Here is an 18,947-nt window from a genome sequence, read left to right as displayed (position 1 = left end):
TCAGAAACTTAGTTCCTTTTTCTATGTAGGGAATTAAATTAGTGATTTTGTACACCATTGCCTCAGTGTCACTCAGTATTCTGATTGTCAGCTGGTGATTCAGCCTTGTGCTTAACCACTTGAGATCATTTTGCTTTGTTGGATCTCTGCCTATAGCATTAGGGAAAAAAAACCCCAGCAAAACCACTTTCTCTGCCTTCCTACATGATGGTCATGCTGAGCTGAGAAATCATCCAGTAGAGATTTACTCCCTTACCAGCTTTACAAGTGAGCTAAAGAGGAAGCAATAAAAATGTTCCATAACCTTCTATCTGCCAGTATCCCACTTCTTTCTGCCAATAAAAGGTAGAGACAGAGAAGAAAAATAAAAGTGTCCAATTTGATATTTCCCTTAAAAAGTATGGTGAGAGAAAATCTGGCTCCTGAAATTTTAGTTCCTCTGTAGCTCAGGATTTCTTTCGGCGTAAATTTTAAAGACAGATGCTTATATTTTCTGTATTTGCATTTCTTACATAGGTAAGCCACAAGAATAAAATAAAATATCTGTTTCCTAGATACATAACACCATTGAAATGCAATGCTTTTATGCAATAGAGTCAGATTGGTAATGGGCAGATTACAAGGGGAAGAAAATAAAACATTGCTTTCCTTTTAGACTAAAAAACATGGACCCTTACAGTAAATGACCCATTAGCCTCAATGTAACTGAGTGTTCATTCTTGATTGGTTTGAGAGTCAGTCTTCCCTTTTTATATTTGGATTTTTGAAATCAAATTATGATTTTCAAGGTAATGAATTGTAACTGTAGCTGCAAATTCAACAGAATGAGTGAAGAAATTATTAAGCTTTTGATTTACACTCTGTTGCTGACACCATCCCTTTACACAGACTTAAACACAAATTATAACAAATCAAAGACTTATTAAGGAGGCTTTTATTGCTAAAAAAAAAAAAAAAGCAGAGATTTAAATAGAGGATTGAACTATTTGGAATCTAATTGCTAGGTGGCTTTTGGACTACACAATTTGGGAAGGATTTTTTCTCTTTTTTTTTTTTTTTTTTTTTTTTTCTTGTCAAGAAAATGCCTAATTGCATCATCCACTGTTGAATATGAGTCAGCAGTGCCCTGGCAGCCAGGAGGGCCAATTGTGTCCAGAGGTGCATCAGGCACAGCATCACCAGCCAGGCAAGGGAGGGGGTTGTCCTGCTCTGCTCTGCACTGGGGCAGACGCTTGTTGAGTGCTGTGTGTGGTTTTAGGTGCCACAATATAAAACAGACGCTAAGCTATTAGGGAAGAGTCCAAAGGAGGGCAACAAGAACAGTGAAGAGTCTGGAGGGGAAGCCGCATGAGGAGTGGCTGAGATCGCTTGGTCTGTTCAGCCTGGAGGGGAGGAGACTGAGGGGAGACCTCATTGCAGTCTGCAAATTCCTTCTGGATATTAGATAAAGATTCTTCACCCAGAGGGTGTTTGGACACTGGAACAGGTTCCCCAGGGAAGTGCTCCCAACACCAGCCTGGCAGAGGTCAAGAAGTGTTTGATCAAGGGCCTTGGGAACATCGTGTGACTCTTGGGAATAGTGCTGTGCAGGGCCAGGAGTTGCACTTGATGCTTCTTTTGGGTCTCTTCCAAATCAACATATTTTGTGATTCTGTTATTTAAAAAAGAAGAATGTTAGCCTAAATTCATTATCATATAATGGATTATCATATAATAATAAAATGGATTATCATATAATAAATATATCCTAAATTTACTATCATATGATAATAATATAAATCATATAATTTTACAATAAAAGGAAAGGAACTTTTATTATTAACATTCTCATGATAGGATCTTCTACATGGTACTTTCACATGAAACTTCTTAAATCTTAATGTTCTGAAACAAGTGAGAGGCCACAGATTTTACCAACACAACAATAACTGATGTCAAGTTGTTGCAAATGTGAACTAGACAGAATTCAGTAGTAATGATAATTAAATTTCTTTCTCCTGGAACACAAAGGAATGATAATAAAAGGTATTCAAAGTCAAAAGTTTTGACTTTTAAGTGGAATGCCTGTGAATTTCTACTTGTACTGGAGCCATGGCTTTGTTACATGGGTATAGAAGAATTTTAAGAGTTATGCAGTTTTGAGACTTATTCATTTGAACGCAGTCAATCTGAAGTACAGAGAGAAATAAGGTACATCTGTACCCATCTGTAGACACACTTCAGAAAGGCCAGTACAACCTTGAAAGAGTGATTCAATAGTACATTGATCCACTATATGCACTAAGTGTACAAGTGGGAACAAGACCAAACTACAAAACACAGGCTACTTCAAAAATTTTTAACTTTTCAGACTGCTCAAAGCATTTTGCAAAACTTTTACTAAATACAGTTGGAGTATCAAGAAAATGATGAACTGTCAAAGAGAGGCACTCTGGCTAGACATGATTTCTCAGTCAAAAATAATATCTTAAGAAATGTCCAGAAAAAAGGAATATTAGAAAATAGTGTAGTATATACTGAGATGTCCTGTGGTCTCGTTGTGACAAGCTACGCATAGACACAGGCAGCCTGCCAAAAATTGATAAATTGCCATAAACAGATGTGTCTCTTTGTGTTACCTAGGCTAGCTGTTTGGCCATCTTTCTGATTTGCTCCAAATTCTTAATCCCTGACTGTGCACATTGCATGAAAGCTAATTCATATTAGTATTCTGTTTTTGAGCAACGACTGTGATTCTTTGAAGTAGGAAACTCATACTTGCCTAATGAAAAATTCTTCACTGGAAATATTGGAAAGCACTCTGTCAAGTCTAGCCCCATCTTCCCAGCACAGAAAACAATAAAAACAAATCTAGAGTGTCTTGATTCCCCAAGTCAAATATCCTTACATACTATACTTACTTGTCCTTAGGCCACACCTTCCTATTCGGTATCTGTCTTTAGGGTCACTATTGCAGGTGTTGGCACAACTGAGGGTAGACAAACCCTGTGTATTTTTACTTAATTTTGAAGTGGGAGAAACATCAGTAGCCAAAGGTAGCTTTATTTTTGAAAGGAATATGTGAAAAAGACTACCTTAAAAACTATACAGCTTTCAAAAACTAAAGGTAATTTTGCGCACAACTACATAGCTTACTATCTGGTATTTGAAGTGAATAAATCTCCTGTCATTTCTGACAAAGTAACAAATACAAATTTCTTTCTGGGATATGGGGTACAAAATCTGTAGTTTCTTTTAATTTCTTTGCTCTAGAACATATTTCCCTCTTGCATAGACTGAATATTAGCCTACTGTTTTGTTATTTTTTCTTCTGGAAAGCAAAGTTTAATATAGAGTAAGGAATTTTATTTCATTTCATTGCCATAAGGAAATTCCAAGAACACATTTTTTTGGGCCTTGTCAGCTACTGAAGAGATATTAAAGAAAATCCCCTTAGTAGTCCCCTATATGCTCCACAAATACATTGGTTAGCAAGGCTTTGGCAAGCTACTGCCTCAAGGTCAGGAAAGAAATTTTTCTTATTTCTACTATTGTAAGGCAAGGAAAATGATAAAAGAACTTATTCAGAAGGTGGATAATGAATGCAGACACAGATTCTGCATTCTGCATAGATATCCTGAAGTCTATTTGATACATAGAAATTTGTTTTATATGAACTGCAGCTCAGAAACTTCTTTACACTGGTGATAAACAGAGCTGCTGGTCACATGTTCTTGTTATCACAAACAGATTAATCATATTTGTGTTACTCTGAAATCTAGAAATTCCCTTGGATTCATCTGCATGTTTCAAAGACTGTGTACTAGCTTATAATTTACTTCTGGAGAAGTCAACCAACTTTAACCATATGGGAATAATAAATCATAGAGGAGGGAGAGGGTGTTTGGCAAGCCAACAAAGGAAGAAAAAATGCAGGGCATCAGTAAATCTAATTTACCAATTTTGTATCTTTTTTCTTAGAGATATAAACAAGAGATTAAAACCATTGCCTTCTGACTGTTTTCTTCAGTGTTGGTAAGTTGAAGATGCATCTAATAGCAATAACATTTACAATTAACATAAGCTAACGCTTCATATAAGCCTATTTTTAATTTATGCATCTTTAGAGAACATGACAAAGGATATTCTGATTTCTGACCATGGTACATGGTTTTCCAACAGCCCTTGTAATTGTGAAGATCTGTAGGATTTTTAAAAAGGAACCCATTTTACCAGGACATTAGTGATATACAATAACTCCTAAATTTTAGTCTCACATTTTGATGCCATCAAAATACATATGGACAGTCTAGTTAAAGAAAGTCCAGAAATATGTTTGTGTTTACTTAAGTATGTAATTAATATTTAACCAAGAATTGTTGTTCAGTCCAGAAGTCCACATGCTCAAGATGCTCACAAATTGAAATTATGAAGTGATGGAAATTGTGATGCTAAATCATCAGAAAGGTCTTCCTAGATTTATTTATATTCTATCTTTCTCTCAGGAATTACTCTTGCCTGTTGGGGCTGCAAACACCAAGACAGTGTTTTGGTTTCTCACATTTTAATATTTCCTGCAGTAAAAATTTCTGGTTTTTTACCTTCTTCCTTTTTCTGATGCAGTGAAAAAGTATTCATTCCATTGCCCTTAAGTTGCTGCTACTAGGCTGTGCATGTGGCTTCCTTGAGAGCTTTAATTTGAATGTAATTCTGTGTCCAGTAAGACATTGTATCAAATTATCAAATTGTCTGGTTTCTGATAATAATTCTATCACTATTAATTTAAAAGAGTGAGCCTTTCAGCTCTATAATCAAGATTGTCATCAAAGAGACAAATCAGAAAGCAGGCTGGATGTGTTATACACCATCAGCACACACAAAAAAGTATTTTGCCTTGAAAATTTATTTTAAACCTGTTCTATGGGAACATCTGAAAAGTATTTAAAGATTTCTCTCTTTCCTGCATCTGATTTAGAATGAATGCTGAAACTTTTTCTGAGTCAAAATCAGGCAAGAGAAGCCTGAGGAAGAAAAGAAAATTGACAAAATATAATTTCTTCATTTCAGACATAGATATTGTTGATTAAAGACTGATGCCCTAAAGCTGGCCTGGTGTAAAATCTTACACAAGCTTCATAATTTCTCTTGTGTTTACTCACAGAACCATGGTGTGCTTGATACAATATAGTTATCAAGAGTAATTTGGACATGAAATCCTGGAATCTTTCAGTTTAATTCAGAAAAACCAATTAAAAAAAAAAGTCAAAGAGTCAAAAGTATTAGCAAGGAAGTCTACTTCTTTCCTTCTTGCTCCTTCTCAAAACAATTTAATGGTACATGGTTATATGAAAAAATGGTGGCAATAAGCAATGGTAAATGGCTGACAAACACAAAAATTGTTCTGAGTAGCAGCTGGACAAAAGACAGGATGTCCTGGTGCATGACTGCTGGCTGTGGACACCCATGTTTTGGTAACAGAATCAAACAACTTGCTAAGTTTAGATGTTTAGTGATGTTATTAGCGAAATACATTTCCTGACTGGATAAAAATGCTAAAATATTAGCAAAAAGACAGAACTTTATTATTCTTTCTGTGTCCAGGTAATTTTGGAGTGTGTGACAATGCTCATAAGGGTTGGTGGAAAATATCCTGGAGCACTGCGATATACAGAGGCATTTATTTCTCAAAGATGAAGACTGCTGCTTATGAAAACTTTAAAATCTATATGAAATTTCAGTCTCGTATCAATAGTGTATAATAGGCAAAAAAGCTATTTTTTTATTGGAAGAAAAAGCATCAGATGGGGAAGGAAAATGAATTATGGAGGAGTTTTGTGCTTTGCTGTCTCTGATCAGAGAGTCAGATATCAACTAGACTCCTTGCAGATGGTATGATAAGTAAAACAACTGTTTGAATTTTGAGGTAGTGAAAGAATCACTTCCTGTAAGTTTTACTGTTAAAAACATTTGTGAGTCAGTTTATGATGATAGATCTGATCCAATGTGGAATGAGTTTAGATAAAAGAATTCAAAAGACCTTAAAAACCTTTGAAACTTACCTTATATGTACTAGAAAATAGCATCTAAATCAAATAGTGTGTCATAAATAGATTTACTGGAAGCGAAACTCAATAAAAAAGTATATGGCCTCATACTTAAATGGTACAAAGGGAACTACAGATATAGGTCTACCTAAGCAGAAAAGCATGTCAAAGAGCCATTCATTGCAGAATGAATTTCAAAGATAATCTATATGTATACTAAAGGCTTAGATTTATGATAAGTCAAAGGTCAAGTTGACTAGATTTTAAAATCTCTATTTCTAAATAAATGTCTAGTTACTTTGTCATGGGCCTTAAATTCCTATTAGCACCATAGCCACTGCAAGGTTATACTGCCATTCTGATTTTACTGAAGTTAATAATTGTTATCTAATATCTTTTTGATTCCAATAAATACATGTGTCAAGCATCTTCACAACTCTCTGTTATTAAAATGTTGCGGCCATATTGCAGTGCAAAGTGCTTCAGAACACCTTTCAGAACTACTTCTGAAATTTGTATTGTGTTTTTCAAGCACAGCATTTTTGCTTACATTCAGCTCACAGGGCACTGTGTCCTCATTTGCAGACAGCATGTCTTCCTGAATCTGAAAATTAACTTGGTATGAAAAACTGCACACATGTTAAGTTTTATAAATGTAGTGGGTGTTTACTTGCTCTAAACATTTTTGAAAGTTATTTTAATGTTGTCTTCTAAACGCTAAGATGGATATATTGTACATTGCAGGAAGGAAAAATTATTAGGATAGTTACATAGGCACTCATTTAAACTAATGAATGTGGAAGATAAATGCAACTGTTACATAGTGGGATGGCATTCTAGCTGTGTTAAACACATGAATATTTCAGGCAGTCATTAAACTGAATCTTGGCAGTACTTATTGGTATAAGAAGTTTGGCCCAGCCAAGCTACTCATATAAACCTTCATGCTGCTGTCAGTGAAACTGCTTGCTAAATATTAGATCACACGTAAGATTCTGTAGAGCTGAATCTATTTATTTCATTGCTATGTTGTGAGATTATTGTGAATAATTAATCATGATTGGCATAAATGAAATCCATTAGTGTCAAGATCTGGTTGCCATTTTAAGTCAAGGATTCATGATCTGGTCCTTCATCAGTGGGAGTTTTCTGGAATGATTTTGAAATTGGAAAATATTTGGTTTAATAATTAATTATTATGGCAATGTTTTAATTGCAAAAATTATGAGAAAATTAAATTTTTATATATTTATAAACTGAGAAGAGAACGGATGTGTGTAAATGATGTCTAATGTGTACATGTAGGTGTGAATAATATTGAGCCATAGATATGTGTAAGTTTTTTCATGTCATTTTATGTGAGAAATGATGATGTATTCATGGGAATCTACATATGTGAATATGTATGCACATATATATGGGTATATTTAGACGTAAGTATGTGTATAATTTAGGTATGATTTAAATGTTTGCTATATATTCCATACACATGTCTGTTAATTAACACTTATTTTTGTTGGAGGGTAAAACTGCGACATACATCAAAAGAAGGAACAAAACACCTGCTTTTCAGAGATCTGAGTTCAATCTTTATTTTTGTTAGACTGATGTACTCACTTATTTCAGCTCTAAATGTCTCAATGTGCAACCTCATCAAGTGTCCAGGTAGAAAAATGGAAACACAGCAGACAGAAGCAACTAAATTGTTCTCATCTTCTATCCAGATGCAAATGAGAAATATCTTTTGGCTGCAGCTGATAAATAATATTCCAAAAATATTAGCATAAAGGAAAGATTCCATGCTCTTGATCTAAGAAAAAATGTTTTCTGTGAGTCAAAGTACCTTAGAAAGCAGATGATGATGTGCACAGTAGTTTTGAATAGGGTATATTATTTGGATTATTAGGTTTATTCTGGTTATATTCTTGTTATTCTTGTTAGATTTCCTTTTTTTTCCCCAAGGATATTTTTCAATTTCCATTTTATTTCTTTACTCTGTGTTCTTCTACTGCCTTGCCTTTCAAACCATCTAACTTGCATCCATTTGTCTGTTATATCTTTGCTGTCTCTCTTGATTATAATGCACTCAGGTTAAACCAGGACTTTTGGCCTCCAGCATCTCAGAGCAGGTGTGAGCTATCAGCAATGCTTGTGGGATGCATGTCCAAAGACAGAGAGGTATGTGTTTTCAGACGTGTTTTCTTGTCCTTAGCCAGAAGCTCAACAATGTTTCCACATGTTGGAGCATCCTGATAGCTGTTTTATATCACACAGCAAGCAGTGGTCCTGAGTTTCTGATATGACAGGAAATCTTGCTGGAATGATGTAGCTAAAGCTCTTTTCATAATCCCTCCACTAGTTGCAGAAGAATGATTTCTCCAAATCTTTGCTGAGCTACTGAGACAGCTCCATGAAAAGCTATTTATAGGCTGGCCTTATACTCTGTCTTTGCAATAGTGAGAAGAATTCAGTTTCAATGCAAAGGTAAGTGATCGACCATTCATCTCTAACAAGAACTAAACCAGTGTGTGTATATATATATATATATATATATATATATATATATATATATATATATATATATTTCATAATTCTTCAGAATGAAAGAGAACAAAATGAAAATAAAACTTCCTTGTTTCAGTATATTACAAAGTTCTTGAAGTAAAAATATTGTTGTTGTAATAGACAAGCCAGAGTTCCATCTCAGATAGATGATCAAAAGTGCTGATATTTTCACCACCATCATTATTGTGATAAGAATTTCGGGTGAAATTTATGTGGAGCAGAAAACTAAAGCAAGAAAAACCAAACCAAAAGTCCAGGCAGAAGTACCTATTCATTTAGACAACAATCTGTTACTGCATAATCTTTTAAATAAAAACAAAAGAAACAAAAAAAGGCCAAAAAGAAAAAAAAAGCAACCAATCAACCAACAACAACAAAACCAACAAAAGCCAACAAACAAACAAACCAACCCTAAAAAACCCCAACAAAACAAAAAAAAAAGCAAAAAAAAAAACCCACAAACCAAAAAGCCCAGTCATTTGCAAGTCCACTTCATCTCACTAGTTTTGTTAAGGAAGAACTTGGACAAAATGGTCAGTGGATATTCTAAAATGTGTACTTTAAAAGGATTCAGAATGCCACGATTTCCAGAAGGACCAGCAGGGTTTCCTAGCCATCTACACATCCCTAGTATGGGTTCTGAACAGGCTTTTTAGCTTCATGGTCTTGGGACAAGGGCACCCAACTTATGTCTCCTGAAACCTGAAAGGCTTATCCTGCGTTGACTACCCACAATTAATCATATGCTGTTCAATGCATCTACCGGTAAGGTAACAATAGGTTACAGTTTTTGTAGAACCCTATGGTAAAAGTAGTTTTCCCCATAATGAGAGCTTTAATGCTGGTGCCTTCTACCTTTTTCAGAGATTCTTAATTCTTTACATTGATTGCACAATCTATCTTTGCCCCTAACTTAGATGATATGAGTTGCCTCACTAGAATTTAGGAACTAAATTGTTATTCTTGTTAGATTTTGTTGTTTTTTTTTTTTTTTTTTTCCCACGGATATTTTTCCACTTCCATATACTTACACCCACTTCAGGGGTATAAGTGCTGCAATTCTTATTTCTTAGTCTTCAGTACTTCATCTATATTAGTCTAATACACTGCATTCAGGTGTGCCTGAGGAACTTGGTGAACACTTGATACTTATCACTGATGTTATTTTCTTGTTTGGTTCTTGCTTAGAATGGGCAATCTAGTTTCTTAATCCTTTTTCAGTAATCATGATTTTCATACCCCTGATTATTCTTATTGATTTTTTGTTACTCTTATGCTCATTTTCTCTTCCTTTGACACTTTTTTGGAGGTATGGGTAGAACAGCCAGTTTCACAGCATGACAGAGCTTTTACTTGGCCTGTGCTTGAAGATGCAGACTGAGCAACATTGCATTAATAAATGGATGTCCCACTGCCAGAGTACCATGAGGTCTGAGGGCCCCCTATGGAGAATAATAGAATGTCAATATGGGAGAAAGAAAGCAGAATGTTGGCACAAGCTTTTAGCAAAATTGCACTGCATATTTTTGTACCTTGAGAAAATAGAAGTAAACTATGTCTCCATTACAGTGTCTTGTTGAATTATTGCTTTTTGATAAAACAAGCAAAAAAAATAATATACATAACAATCTATAACCCCCAGAGTTATCTGGTGCTTAAAAAAATACCCTTACTGTCTCTATTTCACAGCTGAAATAGTCAACATCTTATTAGGCTCACTTATTTTGTTTGCAAATTGAAGACAGAATTTTTTATCCACAGCCTTCTGCATTTCCTTCTGTTGGTGTAAAATAACTGTAATCTTCCATGTTTGTGTCAGAGCCTTTCCCAGCTGCAACTCCCCCTTGACTCTGAACAATTCTGTGTGATGTACATGCCATTCAATTTAGGAAAAACAAGGCACTCAGCAGGCATGACACAATCAGTTATTATATTCTGCCTGCTCAAGACTAAGTAAGTTCATGTCCTGCAAATGTGGACAGAGTGTTGGCAATAGCTCCTTTTAGACACATGAAAAAGAGAACACAGAGAGCTGCGTTTTTCATAAATCAAATTATAATTGCCAATTGCATTAACACGAGTAAAATTAAATCTTGTTAGTTAAATCTGCATTTCAAGAAACCCAAATGTATAGATTTAATTAATTCTATCCATATGTAAAGATATAATTATTAGTCAAAAGTGACAGCTAGAAATAGTTTGGTTGCTTGATTTGGACTTCTTTTTTTTTTCTTAAACAATTATGGATTAAAAGAAAACAACTGTAAAGCGATGAAAGATGTGATGTGCAAGACCATACTAAAGAAAAGACAACAGTAAATGTCTCTGAAAAGAGGAACAATGAATCTTGAGGAAATTTCTGTCAATCTGACTAAAAAATTATTCAAAGATTAATCTTTCTCTCACATCAGGATCAAAACCAAACACAAGGTAATGAAATTTAGAGATGACACAAAACTGGGAGTTACAATGTCAGAATGCATCAGGAGTGTTGTGTTCAACAGGAATAAATGTCACAGCCATTGTATGAGAACCTGTTCAAACCGATGTCCTGTGTATCAGTTTGGTGATCCTCATTCAAGGAAGATGAGCTTGAACTGATGTAAAGAATAAGGAACACCATAAAAAACCTGGCTTACTTCAGGATACCATGTAGTTTATTCTACTTCAAAAAATAGAGAAGAAACACACGAAGAAAAAAGAAGGTTAAGACCAAATATTTATCAAATACATTACAAAGGGATTTCACAGAAAAGCAGGAGTACTCAAAATTGCTGAATAGTACTGATACAAGAACAAACGAGTACAATTTCACCATAAATATGCTTTAAATATGTTGAAAGAAAGTTGATAAGCCTAAAACAATAATTTCCATAATAAAAAAAGTAGAAGAAATCTGACAGATTTTAAATGACGGTGCAATAAATTAACAAAGAAGGTTGCCTAAGATGGTTACCAAGTACTACATTCTACATTTCTGTGGTCAAGAACAACACCATAAGGGGTATTTCAATTTGGCAGCACTTAACAAAGACAAGGAACCCGTATCAATCTGCTTTGAATCTGAGAAATGCTACTGAAATGCCGTGGCAGTAAAATTGTATTGCTCTCAGTTCTCTAAGCTGGAGTTCAGCATACACATAAACCAGAAACAACAAAGTTCTCCGCCCTCTTTTCATTCTGGTGACTCAGTTTTGTCATTTAACTTCTTACACCATTAGATCAACATTAGTGCTTACAGGACTGCATGCTGAATCAGAACAGAAAAGAGCTGCAAATTAAACAAAAAAAGAGAATAAGTTACTCTTTTATGCTCAAGCCAAAACTTGGTTCACTGTACAGTCTACAAGAAGTAGTTCAAACCTAAGAGAGGGATGAAGGCAAGAACAGCATAGGAAAATGACAAAAAAGACTTCTTGTACAATAATGTTTTAATCATAGAAATATAGAATCATAGAATATTTTGGGCTGGAAGCAGTATGAATTTTGATGTGGAATTAAAAAAAAAGCAAGAACATCTAGAGATTAAATAAGGTTGTGTATGAGAAAAAAATTAACTTCAAATTTAATGAAAACACTTCTAGAAATATTTTGTTTTAAATTGCCTTTCATTCCCTTTCTAAATCTTGAAAAGCCCTAGAACAGTTTAATCTGGTCAATAGAATGAGTACTGGGCTAGAAAGAGATTTCAGATCAGCTTTCCCTCTAAAGCACAAAACTTCTGGCTGTATGACAGGGCAATGTCATCATGTTCGTGTATTTTCCACAATACATTTGAAATTGTCCCCATTTTGTCTGGGGCTTAAAGACTTTAAAAGTACCATTAAGTTTTGCTAACCAATTAAGAAAAGCATTTTGGTTTTAGATTTCAATTTCTTCATTAACCGTACAAGATTAATTAATGCTTGTTTGCATTTTTCATATGTATAAAACCACAAGAAATGCTGAGAATGACAAATTATTAAGGGGTTACTTCTATTTTGAATATTCTTTTGTACATAAATGCTCTCGCCAGCTGTACATGACAATGGAGACATAAAGTAGGACATATTAAATAAAATTGCAAGTCAGGAAAATACAGGAGCCGAGATGCAGTAAGTGCTGACGCTTTCATTTGAAGAAATATTTTAGTCTATCTAGATAAAACTTGGATTTACATCAACTGAAACATATGTGAAGAGAATATATGAAACATAATGACCAAATAAGAAGAATTCAAGAGCAATGTTTTCAAAAAACTCAGCTAGTGTTTCAGTTGATTTGTGTCACTGAACATTACATATTCCATACATTTTAAATGAAAAACCTCATGTGCTTTAATTGCTATGCAAAAAGAGGAGCTGAAGAATTTATTAGATGATGACTCTTTACCTTAGGACCCTATGAATAAATAATCACATAAACTGATTGAACATAGGCTATTAAGAAAATGGGACTGAGAAAAGTTAGATTGCATATAGCAATTTGATTTTCACTCAAAGACAAGAAACACAAACAACCATGAGATGCCTATTGGCTATGCAAAAGAGGGATTCTACCTTTTAAGCACTGGAGATCTTAATGCTTAAATGGTATTTTAGCAGGAATGAAGGGAAGAACTCAGAAAAAATCATCCTGTCCTAAGAGTGCATAGCTCTGATTAATTTCTTCTTTCGTTTTCTCAGGGAGACATAATCTATAATTATAGCCACGATCCCAATTCCACTGATTGAATGAAACAAACAAACAATCAATCCCCACTGCATCATTGTATAAATGTTTTTTCAGTTTGATTGAGTGTAAGAATGAGCCCTGTCTAACAGATGTGAGCTTTACTGCTTTACATAGTGCAGGATGTACTTTCACAGTCAAGGGATGAGGGTGGTCCATGCTTCCCATACTATATAATTCCAATTAAATGGAACAATCATGAATTATCTTTGAATAGCATTTTCAGTTCAGATAATGAAAAAAGGAGTAACAAAAACAAAAGTTATTCAGAATCACTGGAAAAGTATTTTTATTTTTAAAAAATCATATAATCAGAGAATGGTTAGGGTTTGAAAGAATCTCTGGAGATTATCTAGTCCCAGACATAAATGTGTGCCTCAGGGCATTGGAACAGTTTTGTGATTTAAATAAAATATAGTCTAGAATTAAGACAACAGAATTTAACCTAGGTATTTTTATTTTAAGTTGGGCAAATCCTGTTAAATTTAAAATTATTATTGAATTTAAATATGAATAAATTATCTTAATTTTAGGGTTTTAGTTAAGTGCAGAAATTAAGAAATTATGGTATTTAGAGTGAATACTGTGCTACAGAATGACAAGTAAAAAATCATACTTTAAGTACACATGATTATACCATTATATATTTTTGCTTGTTCACCATTAAAATAGTAATATATTCCAAATTGGTTTTTAGTCAGAAAGCTGAAAGGTCAATATAATCCTCAAAAAAGTTGTGAGTCAAGAAAAAATTTTTTTTCCAAAATTTTTGGCCTAGAAAAGCAGATTGAGGCCCTTTCCTGAACTATCTGGTGATTTTGAATCTTCATATACTTATGAAAAATATGTTACTGTATTACAGATCAATTATATTGCCAAAAACAGAAACACAGCAAGGATAAGGATAAATGAGTCCTAGTGTGGGGAAGGGAAGCGGGAAGAGAAAAAGGGCAGGAGAATTTTCAACATCAATAGCAGGTTGTTGCTGACTAAACCCCTAGGGTTGGAATGGGATCCACTGAGGAAAACCCAACAGAGGAAGAAGGTTCATGTGGGCAAGGGTGTTGATATGCCTGTTCATCTCACACAGCAGCACAAAGAAGATGGCACAGTCTCAGCACAAAGGGGACCAGAGGGTCACATTGGCTGTAGGTAAACCACTCTCAACAGCTGAGTGGATCAGCTGGTGGGGTAAATGCTTCCCTGAGTCAGTCACATTTAAAATAGGAGGAGTAAAGTATCAGACTCTGGCACAGGCTCTGAGTAAACTCATCGGGACTTGCCTTGTGTCCTTAAAGAAGCTGCAGTTCAGGAGAGGTTTTTCCTCTGAGACTGCTTTGGAGCTTAGTGTAGAACAGGTGGAGGGAGAGAGGATATCATAAGGACAGTGTGTCCTAAAAATGGCCCAGCACAGATTTGAATCAGACTATGGTCAGATGGACAAGCTAAGCATAATTTAAAATGCTCCTACCCCTTTACTATTGAAAACATAATCTAGAAAGCAATTTCAGAGTTGTTCATGAGTTAAGGCAACCTAAACATGATGTGACAGTATATAAAAAGGTTTTAAAAAGGGTAAAACAACAAAAAGTTTTTGTTTTGTTCCAGAGAAAGAACGAAGTAATTTTATAAAGCTATCAAAAGCTGTTCACGAACAGGTATGTAACTTCATTGTTTTGGTAATGAAAGTCTCTTTAATTTGTTCTTTGACGTACAACCAACAATGCCTTTTCAATCACACAAAGAAAGAAAACCTAAGGAAAAAAGAAAATGTAAAAGTAAAGAAAATAAAGCTTTTCTTACCACCTCCCTACCCCCAGATAATCAGGGAATAATATATTCTGGACAGTTAATTTGATTGAATTAATCTTTAAACGCAGGAAAAAATGTTTTGATTACAGTTAATGGCTTTTTATTTATACTACAATATGATGAAATAAAAAGAGTTGTTTTTTTTTTTTTGCAAATCACCTTCAAAATAATGCACCTCCACAGGGCCTTAAAACTAACAAAGACTAAACATTGCAATGTTGTAACAATATACTGTAGGAAGAACAAAGTATGCAGTATAAATCATGTAAATATTTGTCCAAGCTTAATTAAATATTTCTGGTCTATCAGCCTAAACAGATTCATTTCAAGGATAAAATTTTAAAATTGTTATAAAATTACAGAGTTTTAAATATTCCTCATGCCAAAAAGAACAATTAAAAAATGCTCACAAAACATTAAAAGAGAGCTGCAATTATATGTAATTTTCTTCAAGATACCAATTTTTAACCTTTTCAGTTAGAAAATATGAGACTAAAAATGGTCTTTTTTTCAGCCACACTCAGAGGACAAACAATAATAATTCATAAGTTATGATAATGGACCTACTTACAGCCTCCCTTATAAAGCAGGACTTGCCATCCTTCAGAAATCCCCCATTAGGGTTTGTCATATGCATAACTCAGTACTCAGGTGTGAGAGACAAGTTTGGCCTGTTCATCCTGGCTGGATCTCTTCCTAGGCTGAGAATACATCAAAATTACAACAACTAATAATTCTTTCCAGTTTTCTGATTTGAATGCACAGAATTTACTTTGGCTCTTGAACTAATTGAGCCCTGGAGCTCCTCTCTTTGTAAGAAAGGAACATCATAAGTTTTCTTATTCCCTTATGAGGTGAAATGCAGCATGTTAAGATAATATTTGCTACTGGCATGGCAAGAGTACAAATACACATAAATGTTGTACTATGGTACTGGAGAAATGGGAATTCAAAGATTGCTTGGTGTGGACTGTTTGAGGAGCCAGTTGCTAAGATATACCTCAGAGCCATCCTGCACAGATAAGACTAGATAAAACCTGAGTTCAGTCTCATGTTCTATTAGAACTTCTGAGGACATAACCAATGGTTTTTAATGCGAATTGATAAATCATGGGGAAAGTGTATCCTTTCTGAATGCACAGAGAATTTTAAGTGGAATACAGATTGTCAGTCCTCTTTGGAGCTGCTATGATAAGTGATCCCCCTGCCTTTATGTCAACCCAGGGGCTTTAAAAACCCATTTTTTCCCCTGCCCTGTGGGTCTAGCAGCTGGCCCAGGTCAACCCACCACATTCCATGGGAGGAAAGTAAATAAATATCACAAGTACATCTATGTTGTGAAAAAAAGAGCCAGCAAGGGAACAAGATAAGGGTTTGCATCTTCCTTTGCTGGCCTCATTCAACAGTTAATCCTAGTGAGTTTAGGTTCTCCCAAGGAAATATTCTATTTCATTCTAAAGACAATTATCTCAAAGGAGTACTCATAAAGGACAGCAAAACCATAAGAGTGCCCGAAGTTTTGCTCCCCCTGCTCCACCTTGCTACAACTCCAGACTGAATCTCTGCCTCTCAAAATCTGGTAAAAAACTGCACTTTGATAGTGTGCAGCACAGCCCTTTCATTGTATCCCATTTATTCTGAAAAGAAAAAGATACAAACCAGCATGGCAGAGGCATCGCAGGGGACCCATTGCAGGGTACAAATTATGAATGTACTGTTTCCATCCTGATGCAACTGCTACTAAGCAGCCTGGATGCAGGCCAGCCCACAGTCCTTGGATTCATGTCCAGGGATTGGTCCTGATTCTCTGTTGTTAAGGGGAACAGCTGAGGTCACTGCACTTGCTGCAAGGCTTCCTTCACATCTCCCGTGGTATCTTATTTTGGTCATTGTCAGACTTTATTAAAATTTTTAAAAGTTAGTTCCATTATGAACATCCTTATTACCTCACTATTTCAGTGTGTTCATCTGCTATACTTTGTCCTTTGTTTCACTAGTAATCTGTTTGGAGTATCTTAAAAACTATAGAAAACCGAGGCTGCTGTGGAATTCTTAACAACATCTGAAGACAAACCAGAGACATCATTATTTTTATTGAAATGTATCTGAGACAGATTAAGAGAACAAAACCAGAACAAATGCAGAAGGGAAATAAATATAAATAACATAAATAAAATACTGCTCTGATTCCTGGTTCACACAAGTAAGATAATAGCATGCTTGGCTTTTATTCCATTTTTCTTGCATTTTGCTAAAAATATTGCCACTGAAACACAATTCAAAGCTTCACGCTCCTCATTTCAGATCTGTGATACTGTACCTTCAATTGTCTATATATCTTGTACAAAGAAGTCTTATTTATTTATCTGTTTTGGTTCAGGCTTTTTTGTTTGTGTTGCTCTGGAGTTTTTTTTATTTTAATATCTGACATTATTTTTTCCCACTAAATATTTTCAGATCATCTTTTCCAGCATATCTTTCAGCAATTTTCCTGGGTTATTCATATGAAGACCCAACTCTTACCTCCTGAAACACTGAACGCAAGTATAACACACCTGAATTTCCCATTATGCCTTCACATAACTACAAAAATTGAAGTAGGCACTAAAGGGTAGTGTACCAACTCTACTGAATAAAGGTAAATGTGCTGCTTTAGACAAGATTCTTTCCAGTCTGACAGTATCACAGTGCACTAAAAGCCACAACACCTGCTATACGTTATCAAAGTCAGAGCTGAGAGCATAATTGATCAAAGAAATAATAAGGAAATATATTACAGGAATGGCATTTTTTTTTGCAATAGAAGGAAGCAATTGAGAGAAATAATGATTTAAGTGCATCAAGCACATTACTGACATGCTTGCTGTTTGCAATGTACCTGGGAAAAGAAATTTCTAAACTCAGGTTCTGAACTCAAATTCTCTATGCAATGAGTGAAGAAAACTAGTTGGGTTTCTTTTTAAGCATTAATTATTATAACAATTGCTGAATAATTCAGTGCCTTAGCAAGCCAAGAGGAAACGCCAAATAATGAAAATTCTTACACAACTCTGCTCTTCTCATCTGTATAGGTACTAAGGAAAGATTAATATTCACAGACTGAAGCAGCATTTGAAGGTGGAGGCCTGCAGATTTCCTCTATTTATGAAGGGTCACTTCACCTCAGAACCCAATGTCAAAAAGACGATTAGTGCAAATTCACCTTGACAACACAACCTGTGTTTTCCCTGGGCTTTGATCCACAGATCCCTCCTCTCAGAATATTATTACAATGATTACTGCAATCTAATTAGTTGTGCACTTACACCTTCTGGTGAAGTTACACAAATTAGGGTAAGCAATGCAGTTTGCTAGTGAAAGTGGTAGTGTGATATTGTTGTCCCTATGTTGAGGCTTAATTTTGAACTTTGCCTTTAGGCCTAACGGGATGAGGTAGTGAGTTTTTGTGAGATATCTGGTCTTGAGTAACTCTTTGGTAGTAGACAAAGTCATATGACAGATTCCTTTGTGCTGCATAGAGGGAAAAAATGAAGTTTTTAATATCTTCAGCGTCAAACTTAAAGATTAGATCTTTATCTTCTTGTGAAAATATAATCTCAATATTAAAATCAATATTTTATATAGTTATCAGCTAATTTGATCGCTTTGTCTCTCAGAAAGTTGGGATAAAGTTGACACCTGCTATGCCATGTACAACTCCAATACTTTTGGTGGGGAAGTACTGCCTGAAATGCCCACCTTTAAAAGAAGAAATTGCTGTCATGAAGAGCTGACTTTGCCAGCCTAGAGCTAGTACAGCCCTAAGCATTCTGATAGCATAAATGCACAGTCTAAAGT

Source organism: Melospiza melodia, chromosome 2 (assembly GCF_035770615.1).
Source record: "Melospiza melodia melodia isolate bMelMel2 chromosome 2, bMelMel2.pri, whole genome shotgun sequence".
In the NCBI taxonomy this organism is placed as follows: domain Eukaryota; kingdom Metazoa; phylum Chordata; class Aves; order Passeriformes; family Passerellidae; genus Melospiza; species Melospiza melodia.
Note: the sequence above shows the minus strand (reverse complement) of the source record.